General features: G+C 21.8%; 1 long non-coding RNA gene across 2 annotated transcripts; it reads right to left on the bottom strand.

The window, feature by feature from the left end:
- Positions 1–7,982: 7,982 nt before the first annotated feature.
- On the bottom strand, positions 7,983–9,194 carry LOC137826240 (uncharacterized). 2 transcript variants are annotated; one of them, XR_011083462.1, is made up of 5 exons: positions 8,754–9,194; positions 8,600–8,631; positions 8,455–8,501; positions 8,311–8,342; positions 7,983–8,212 (listed from the first exon to the last, which is right to left on the bottom strand). It is a non-coding gene; the product is annotated as an uncharacterized lncRNA (long non-coding RNA). The 2 variants fall into 2 exon arrangements; XR_011083461.1 differs by lacking the exon at positions 8,754–9,194 and having other exon boundaries at positions 8,600–8,696.
- Positions 9,195–10,653: the final 1,459 nt, after the last annotated feature.

Here is a 10,653-nt window from a genome sequence, read left to right as displayed (position 1 = left end):
AAATATGCAAATTCACATTTTGTCCATAATACGAAAACTAAAATTACTTTTGGATTGCCAATTCAGAAAGGATAAATGAAAAGTTTCATATTCATGAAATTACCAAATACATGAAGATTGAGGAAGAATTTTGGATTGCACAATTAAGAAAGGATAAAATGGAAACTTTCATATTCATGGAGTTACCAAATACATGAAGATGGAGGAAGAAATGTCCAATCAATTTATATGAAATAAACTGAATTGCATTAAAAGATGTTATTTTAAAAAATAAATTAAAGTTATCTTTTAATTTTGATTTTTAAATTTGAATAGTTTTTAAAGTGATATACATAAAATGAATTAGAATTGTAAATTATGAGATTAAAATGTGTAGGACGATGGATGGAATAGAGGTCTCAACATCCGGTTAGTGTTGATTGACATGAGTAGTTTCATTAAGTCCAATGGAAGATTAACTGCACCAAATAATGATTAAACATTAGGTAATACGCTCTTAATGATGATCTAAAACTCTAGTCTGACCCAATAACAAATAACTCATGATAATCATATAAATAGTCACGAGTTTTGAGAAAAAAGTATGTCATGATCACGCATTAATTGTATCGAATATCGATATCTCACTTGATCGTTGGAGTGTCTTTTGCAGATACCGTCCAAACTAGGAGCTTACGAAGGAGATGAAGATAGCGAGAGTAGAGAAGGAAGACATTTAGTGAGGTGAAGAGAAAAAAGAAGACCGACCAACCAAAAAAAAGGGAATCGTTCTCTTAGTTTCAATCCGTACAAGAATAATAGGAAAATTAAACTTCTAAAAGTAATTCAAATAATTTAAATAGTTGAAGTAGTTCAAATAATTTAAAAGTAGTTTGTTTCGGTTTTACATAAATTTTGATCTTAGATCTAGAAAAGAAATTGGATAGAACTATTAAAAATACTACTAGAAATCTTTTCATAATGGACCAATCAAACACGCAAAAATAAAGTGGATTCATCAGTGCTCATATATTTTATAAAGATAGTTCGTAAGATATTTTTTTTACATAATTTTCCTATTTTTTCATACGAGAGTTTAATACTAAGTGTTAAGCTAGAGTTAAAATTGAAAAAATAAAATAAAAATTAGAACAATATTTTTTAAATATTACTCACTCTCACATAATAAATATACGAAAATTGGCATTAGAAAGGAACTTTTAATAATTATTAAAATATGCCCGTGACACAATGTATAACAGTAAATTATTTTTATTTTTACAAATAAAAAATTAAATATACATTACAAAAAAATAGTTGAGACTTTAAATAGAAAGATAGTCCAATAACTCAAAAAAAATTCTATAAAAAAAGAAAAAAAAAACATTGAAGGATGGAAAAAAGGGTGATGAAGTCATGACATAAAGTTCAAGTCTAAATTATCCGTTAGTATTAATCTTTACAAATGTAAATGTAGTGAATTGAATTATGAATGTTATACAACAAATATCTAAGATTTAAGATATAGTATTTATATTTTTTTTAATTTCAACTTTTTAGTCTTTATTTAATTGACATATTATTTATTAATATATACTACAAAATATATACTACAAGAAAAAATAAATATTACCCAAAGTCGAAATTTATAGGTAATACAAAAAATATAGAAGAAAGTGATTTATCTATAAATTTTTTATGAAAAATAATCTTTGGATAAAACTCGAGTTGCCTTTCATATTAAAGTACTAATAAATTAGGTGCAAATGTAATCCTAATAATCCTACCTGAAGATGTATTTATAGGTAACTTACAAAAGAATGTATCTATAGGTAATTTATGTACAGAGTATATATGTAAGTAATTTTCCTAAAGTTACATACATAGGGATATATGCTAAACAATTTATAGATTTATCGTTTATAGATTTATCGATAATTTAATTGAGATAGGTAATTTTATATGAAATAATTTATACTTTTATCACTATAAACATGAAAAATTTATTCAACATTTATATTTTGAATGTTCTAATGCTTTGTAGATTTGGAGTTGAGTTCCACATATTTTTCTTACTTTTCATTTCTTTAATAAGGATGATCTCCTTTCTTTAATTAAGAGTTATGGTAGTCATTTGGTTAAATTAATTAATCTTGTTGTAATAATTTTTTCTATTTAGATGATATGGCGTATGAGAAATTATGTTAAATTTCAGGATAAAATTGAGGTTTCTAAGACTATTTCGGTAATTAAAGTTAAAATGATTTTCCTTCGCATTCTAAATCATTAATCAAAGCCTACCCTAGGTATAAGATATTAATAAACACATGCAATTGAAAATTTTCTATTGCACTAGTAAAAATAAGATTTTTTTAATGACGGTTCTACAAAAAAAATTTATGACGGTTCTACAAGATTTTTTTTATGACGATTCTTTTGACAATATAAATTCAGGCGATATAGAAACTCTACACTTACTATGTCAGTTGAAAAAATGTCATAATAAATTCAACTTACTATGTCTGTATATAAATTGTCATAAAATGTGCAAAATATTTGTTATAGTATGTTTAGATGAAACTTTCTATAACTGATATTTCTATAATAGTAATAAAAAATATGACTTACTATGATGTCATTAGAATTATCATAGTAAGTGATTTTCTATGACAAATATTTCTAACACCCATCATAGTAAATCAAACTTTTTATGTTAGATATTTCAATAATCGTCATACTAAGTTAGAGTTTAAAAAAAAAATAGTTTTACTTTATTAGTTTTCCTCCATTGTACAATTTCCAAAAAAAATCATTGATTGATAATTCATTATATCCAATAAACATTGTACAAAAGAGATAAATAAAACATTCATTTGTATATTTAAATAAACAAAGAGTTTTACAACTTATTAGAAACACTTAAAAAAATGGAACCCAATGCTTTCTAATGTCTTCTACTAGGGTTACGGAAAGAAATACAGGTAGAATTATTTATGAAGTATGATTATTATATTAATAATTTTTTATACTGTTTTTTTATGGTATTTTTTGAGTTTTTTTTATCAAAGTTCCTTACTTTTATCATTTATGTCGATTCTTTTCATCTCTTTATTGATTTGTTTCCTCTATTGTTCTTCATATTATTGCTTTTGTGTTTATTATGTTTTTCGCAACATAAAAATGATTTTTTTTTGTTTCCTTATAAAAAATTGATTGTTTTTTATGTTTCTGTTGATATAAAAAATTACGTAAGATTTAAACTATATTATAAAAGTAAAATAAAAAATTAACGTTGTAAGTGAAATCATAAAACAATTATTTTATGTATATGAAATTACATGGGCAGAACAAATACTATAAATAAAATCATAAATAAGGAGAGTAATAAACATAAACATAATAAATTAAAATTAAAAATAGAAAACATCCAAATTAAATTAATAAATAAATTACACATTACAAAATTCTGAATTACATACTGTCTCAATTTCTATTTACAACAATAATACAAAAAAAACTTCATGTCATGAGCTCACCAAAATCCAGCAAAATCCTGTTGTAAGTGAAATCTAAAAAACAACTTTAATATCATATAACACTTATTTTATGTATCATGGGCAGAACAAATATTATAAAGAAAACCATAAATAAAACAGTATAATAAGCATAAACATAACAGTAAAAATAAATATCCATGAGTCTTATTCAAATCCAAAATTACAATAACTTTAATTTTTGTAAGTAAAATAATTTATAAAATATTATTTTATTACTATTTATTTGAGATTATTATTTAAGCAGTAAATAAAATAATTTAGAATTTTTATTTATTTAGAATTTTGAAAACTTAAAAATTTATTAATTTTAAATTTTTATCTAAGAATAATATTAAATAATTTAGGATGTGAATTTATTTAGAATTTTGATTAATTTAAAAGTTTTATTGATTTTTTATGTTTATCTAACCACATTACAAAGTTTTGGATTTTTATTTATTTAAAATTTTGAAAAACATAGAAATTTTATTTATTTTATATTTTTATTTAAGTAGGACATAAAATAATTTTTATTTTGTATTTATTTAAGATTTTTTAAAAATTTTGAAATTTTATTTATGTATCATATAAAATAAGTTATGATTTGTGTTTATTTAAAATTTGGATATTTTAGAAATTTTATTTTCTTTCAAATTTTTATTTAAGTAGATAATTAAATAATTTAGAATTATTATTTATTAATATTTTGAATAATATAATAATTTTATTTATTTCAGATATTTTATTTAAGTAGTACATTAAATAATTTAGGATTTTTATTTGTTTAAAATTTTGAATAATTTAGGAATTTTATTTTGAATAACTTAGGAATTTTATTTTGAATAATTTAGGAAATTTATTTCTTGTAAATTTTTATTTAAGTATGACTTTCAATAATTTAGGATTTGTATTTATTTAGAATTTGAAATAATTTAGGAATTTTTTATTGCAATTTTTTATTTTAGTATGACATTAAATAAACCGTTATGTAAAAAAATTATTCATCCTAAAGGCAAGTAACATTAATTTAATTTTTTAGTATGTTAACATCTACTTCAAAAACAATTTTATCGTTTTCTTTGAAATGATTTAACCTACAAAAATTCTTTCATTCCGCTCAAGTTTTGTTGATTTAATTAACATGTTTTCCCTTACTATTATAAATAATAATATAATTTATATAATTAAATACATATATATATATATATATATAAATGTAATTATAAGTAAAAAAAATACAAAATAAATATTAATATATAAGAAATAAATATCAGCATATGCGAACAAATAACAAAACTAAACATACTAAAATTAATATAAACAATGCATAAACTTAAATAATTAAATTGTTCAAATATCAACAACTTGACACAAATCTTAGAAAAAGTAAGTAATAATAAACAATTATGTAAAAAATATTAATCCCGAATCACTCGAATCGAATCAAATCTCATTATTTGGTATGTTAACTTGCTTTAAAATCAATCTTGTCACCTTCTTTGAAATCATTTAACATACATAAATTCTTCAATCCCGCTCTAAGTTTTGTTGATTTATTTGACACATTTTCTTTCACTATTTTGTATATAAATAATTTTTTTTTCTTTCACTATAAATATTTTTATAATTATATATATATATATATAAATGTACATGTAAATAAGAAAAAAAAATAAAAAAAATAACAAAAAAAATATTAATACATAAGAAATAAACATCACCATATACAAATAATTAAAAAAAACTAAACATACTAAAATTAATATAAACAACACAAACTTAAATAATACACGTAAATAAATAAATTGTTCAAAAATAACTAAAATTCCTCCATTTTTTGATATATTTATTTCATATTTTATTTAAGTATGACATTAAATATTTTAAATTCGTATTTATTTTAGATTTTGAATAATTTTATAATTTTATAGTTGTTCAACTATCAACAAATTGACACAAAGTTTTAAGAAAATAAGTAACAATAAACAATTATGTAAAAAAATATCCATCATAAAAGGGGAATAACTCGAATTTCATAATTTGGTATGTTAACCTCTACTTAAAAAATAATTTTATATCATTCTTTGAAATCATTTCACATATTTAAATTCTTTCATCCCGCTCCAAGTGTTGTTGATTTATTTGACGTGTTTTTTTTTCCACTATTTTGTATAAAAATATAATTTATATAATTATATATATATATTATATAAATGTAAATAGGAAAATAAAAAAAATTACAATCAAATATTAATATATAAGCAATAAAAATCAGCATATACGAATAAATAAATAAACTAAACATACTAAAATTAATATAAACAATGCATAAAGATAAATAATACACTTAAAAAAATTAAATTGTTCAAGTAGTAACAAATTGATACAAATTTTGAGAAAAGTGAGTAACAATAAACACTTATGTAAAAAAAAATTCATCTTAAAAGGTGTATAACTCAAATTTAATAATTTAGTATGTTAACACATACTTCACAAATAATTTTATCGTTTTCTTTGAAGTCATTTAACATACATAAATTCTTTCATCCCACTCGAAGTTTCATTGATTTATTTGGCGCAATTTCTTCACTATTTTGTATAAAAATATAATTTATATAATTAAATATATATATATATAAATGTAAATGTGAATAAGAAAATAAAAAAAATACAAATCAAATATTAATATATAAGAAATAAACATTAGCATATACGAATAAATAAACAATTAAACATACTAAAATTAATATAAACAATGCATAAATATAAATAATACACATAAATAAATAAATTGTTCAAGTATCAATAAACTAACACAAATCTTGAGAAAGTAACAATAAACTGTCATGTAAAAAAATGATTCATCCTAAAAGGCGAGTAACTTGAATTTAATTATTTGGTATGTTAGCCTCTACTTCAAAAATAATTTTATCGCTTTCTTTGAAATCATTTAACCTACAAAAAATTCTTTCATCCCGCTTAAGTTTTTTATTTATTTAATTGACACGTTTTCCCTTCCTATTATAAATAATAATATAATTTATATAATTAAATATAAATAAATGCAATTGTAAATGATAAAAAAAAATTAAAAATTAAAAATATATAAGAAATAATCATTACCATATGCGAATAAATAAAAAAGCCTAAACATACTAAAATTAATCTAAACAATCCATGGACATAAATAAATAATTCAAGTATAACAAACTGAAAAAAATTTCGAGGAAAGTAAGTAACAATAAACAGTTATGTAAAAAATGACTCATCCTAAAATTCGGATAACCTGAATATTTGTTATGTTAACCTCTACTTCAAAAACAATCTTATTGTCTTCTTTGAAGTTATTTAACATAAAATTATTCCATCTCACCCCAAGTTTTGTTGATTTATTTGACGCATTTTTTTTTGTATAAAAATATAATTCATATAATTATATAATATATATTTATATAATATATATATATAATTATGTATGTATAAACAGTTATGTAAAAAATGATTCATCTTAAAATTCGGATAACCCGAATTTCATTATTTGTTATGTTAACCCCTGCTTAAAAAAACAATCTTATTTCACATTTTATTTAGAATTTTGAATAATTTAAAATTTTTATTTATTTCACATTTTTATTTAAGTAGAATATTCAATAATTTAGAATTTGTATATTTAGAAGGTTGAATAATTTAAAAATTGTATTTATTGAAATTTTTTATTTAAGTAAGACATTAAATATCTTAGATTTGTATTTATTTAAGATTTTGAATAATTTATGAATTTCATTTATTTCAAATTTTTATTTAGGTATGTATTTATTTACAATTTTGAATAAGATTGGAATATAATTTGTTTTGGTTTTTTATTTAAGTAGAAAATTAAATAATTTAGATTTTGAAAATTTTAGAAATTTTATTTCTTTTAGATTTTTGTTTAAGTAGGAAATAAAACAATTTAGGATTAGTATTTATTTATGATTTTTAAAACCTTAGAAATTTTATTAATTTTAGATTTTTATTCAAGAATCACATTAAATAATTTAGGATATGGATATATTTAGAATTTTGAATCAAATTTTGGTTTAAAAATGATATTACAAATTTCAGAATTTTTATTTATTTAGGATTTTAAAAATCTTAGAAAGAAAGACAAAGTTTTTAAGAATTAAATTGACATTAATAAAAATATATAAATACCTTTTTTAAAATTAGTAATTTATTGTATAACTCATGTTAAGTTTCCATTTAATTACCAATATTATTTCATTTTATTCATTAATTTTTTAATATTATAATTTATATTTTGTTCATAAAATCATATGAAATAAAATCAAAGCCAATAAATTTGTCATTATTTTTTTTGTGATTTAATTTATGGTTTAAAAAAAATACTATGAATTAGTTACCAAACATTTGTACGAAGAAAATGAAAGAAGGTAAACATTGTAAAATATAAAATACACTGCAGATTAAAGTTAAAATAACAAAGAAAAAAAATAGAAATTACATTAAATTTAAATTGTGCACTATTAAATAATAAATTTCTAAAAGAAATGTAATTAATTCTATTCCTATAAGCAACATTTTAATAATTTGTCTTTTTCATCAAAGAAATACACTTGCACGTTTGCTTCTGCTTACCTGCAACTTTTGTGTTCGTGTTCGGAGCAGATCAAAGTTCAAAACTTTAATGAGAAACCCTAAGAACAACGAAAAACATAAGAAACATAAAACCACAAACATAAATAAAACAACAGAAAATGCAACAACAAAATTTAAGAAATGATAAAAGTCTCACCTTTTATGTTCGGACCAGATCAAAGTTCGAAACTTTAATGAGAAACCCCAAAAATAGTGAAAAACATAAGAAACATAGAACCACAAACATAAATAGAACGATAGAAAATACCCAAAAAATTGAAAGAAATGATAAAAATCTCACCTTTTGTGTTCGGAGCAGATCAAAGTTCAAAACTTTAATGAGAAATCCTAAGAACAACGAAAAACATAAGAAACATAGAACCACGAACATAAATAAAACGGCAGAAAATGCACCAAAAAATTGAAAGAAATGATAAAAGTATCACCTTTTATGTTCGGAGCAGATCAAAGTTTGAAACTTTAATGAGAAAACCCAAGAACAACGAAAAGCATAAGAAACATAGAATAAAAAATCATTATTTGCGAATAAAAAATACATCAAAACCCAACAAAAGTGAAAAGAAATGATTAAAGAATAACCTGTTCTTCGGCAAATGAAAAGAGGAAATGAGATATGAATGGGTCTTTGCGCCTATATATTCTCAAAAACCAATCTTGATAACCATTTCAAAATTTCAAAAATCGCGCCAAGTGAAAAATACCTTAAGAAGAGATTTGTAGTGGTGGTAAGGCAATGAGCAGAAAGTGTGCAGTTGCCAAATCGGTGAAAGAGAAGGGGAAAGTAGAAGAGAGTAAGGGTTTAGTATGTGGAGGGAATGAAGAGAGTGAGAGGCATGGTGTGCAGAGAGCATGAGAGAGAGAGAATGCAGAGGGTCAGAGTGAAAAGGTGAATATGGTGTGCACTAAGAGAGAGGGAGAGAATGCAGAGGGTCAGAGTGAAAAGGTGAATTTGGGGTGGGTTTATGTGCTACGTGTCCTGCATTTAGAGAACCACGATGATGTGCCCTGAGAGTGACACGTGAAAACAATTCCCTTTGTGGTAAAAAAATATTTTTGAATTTTTTTTTCCAAAAATTTTGAGGTTGTGACACGTGTCTAAACAAACCTGTTTGTGCTCACTCAATTGTTATATATAGATATAGATATAGATATAGATATCTTTATTCTTGGATGGAGATGAATAATTGAATAACTAAAAAAAATTGACTTAGTCAATAAAAAGTGTAATTCATAATTAAATAATTAAAATATTTGAGTAATTTTTTTATTACCTTTCTTTATGAGTAAGTAATATTTACAAAATATGATTGTGTGCATTTGTATCATTACGTGTAAATGTTAGAAAGAAAATTCAACTTAAAATTTGTAAGTAAAAAATCCACTTTAAACAAATCAATCATAATAAATTGATATATTAATTTATTTATCCTAATTAATTATTTATTTACTTTGAATATATACTTACCTGCTCTGCTCTGCTACTAGAAGGTTGTTATCCATTTAAATTCTTCTAATAACTTATTACCAATAATATATAATATATCATAATATATTATTTTACAATTAATTTATTTTAAGGGGAGACATTTTAGGGCTTCCAAGATTTAGAAAAAAATAATTTTAGTCCTAACATTTTGAAAACTGTAATTTAAATCTTTTTATATATATTAAATATAATGAAACATAGGTTTAAAGACAGAATCTATCGACCAAAATTATTATTTTTAAAATAAAATTATTAAAACAAATTTAAACAAAATTTTGAGAAACTCAAACAAATTTTTACATATAAAATTTTTCAAAAACATTAATCAAAACCTATAATAGACATTAACTATTATAAAAATATCTACTTTTGTTCTCATTTGTTGCCATTTTTCATAATTTATTGTCCAATTAACATCAATCAGGTACAGGTTAATTTTTGTTTTTTACTCAGTTGCTCTGCTTCCAATTCTACAAATATGAATATATGCATTCTCTTTGTCATGATTACTTGAAATATTATTATGCTTATGTATAAGTACAATAAAAATAATTTATAACACACAACCATCAACTTATAATTTAAAGAATTAACACAAAGATCAATCCATAATGTATTTATTTATATAATTCATAAATTATATTTTCACAATGATAAACCCTATTATACTAATTTAATATATATTTTTTCGATTATTAACCCAAAAGATAAGTGTACCAAAATTAATAAGTTTCTACTTCATAACACATCACCAATCTCTTATTATCTCTTATTATGCTCATTTCATTCATCCATCATATGACTTACAATTTGAATATGACACATGATAGAATTTACTAAATATCTTGGACCAATAACATCTTTGACTCATTGCCATGTAAATTCATTTATTTACCTAATATGTAAACTTTTACATTATGATTGAAGTGCATACAAATGGCATCATGAGCGTTGTACATATACGTGCACTAATTTATATATATATATATATAA

The sequence above is a fragment of the Phaseolus vulgaris genome, chromosome 8, assembly GCF_000499845.2.
Source record: "Phaseolus vulgaris cultivar G19833 chromosome 8, P. vulgaris v2.0, whole genome shotgun sequence".
In the NCBI taxonomy this organism is placed as follows: domain Eukaryota; kingdom Viridiplantae; phylum Streptophyta; class Magnoliopsida; order Fabales; family Fabaceae; genus Phaseolus; species Phaseolus vulgaris.
This window is presented reverse-complemented; position numbering and strand designations above follow the sequence as displayed.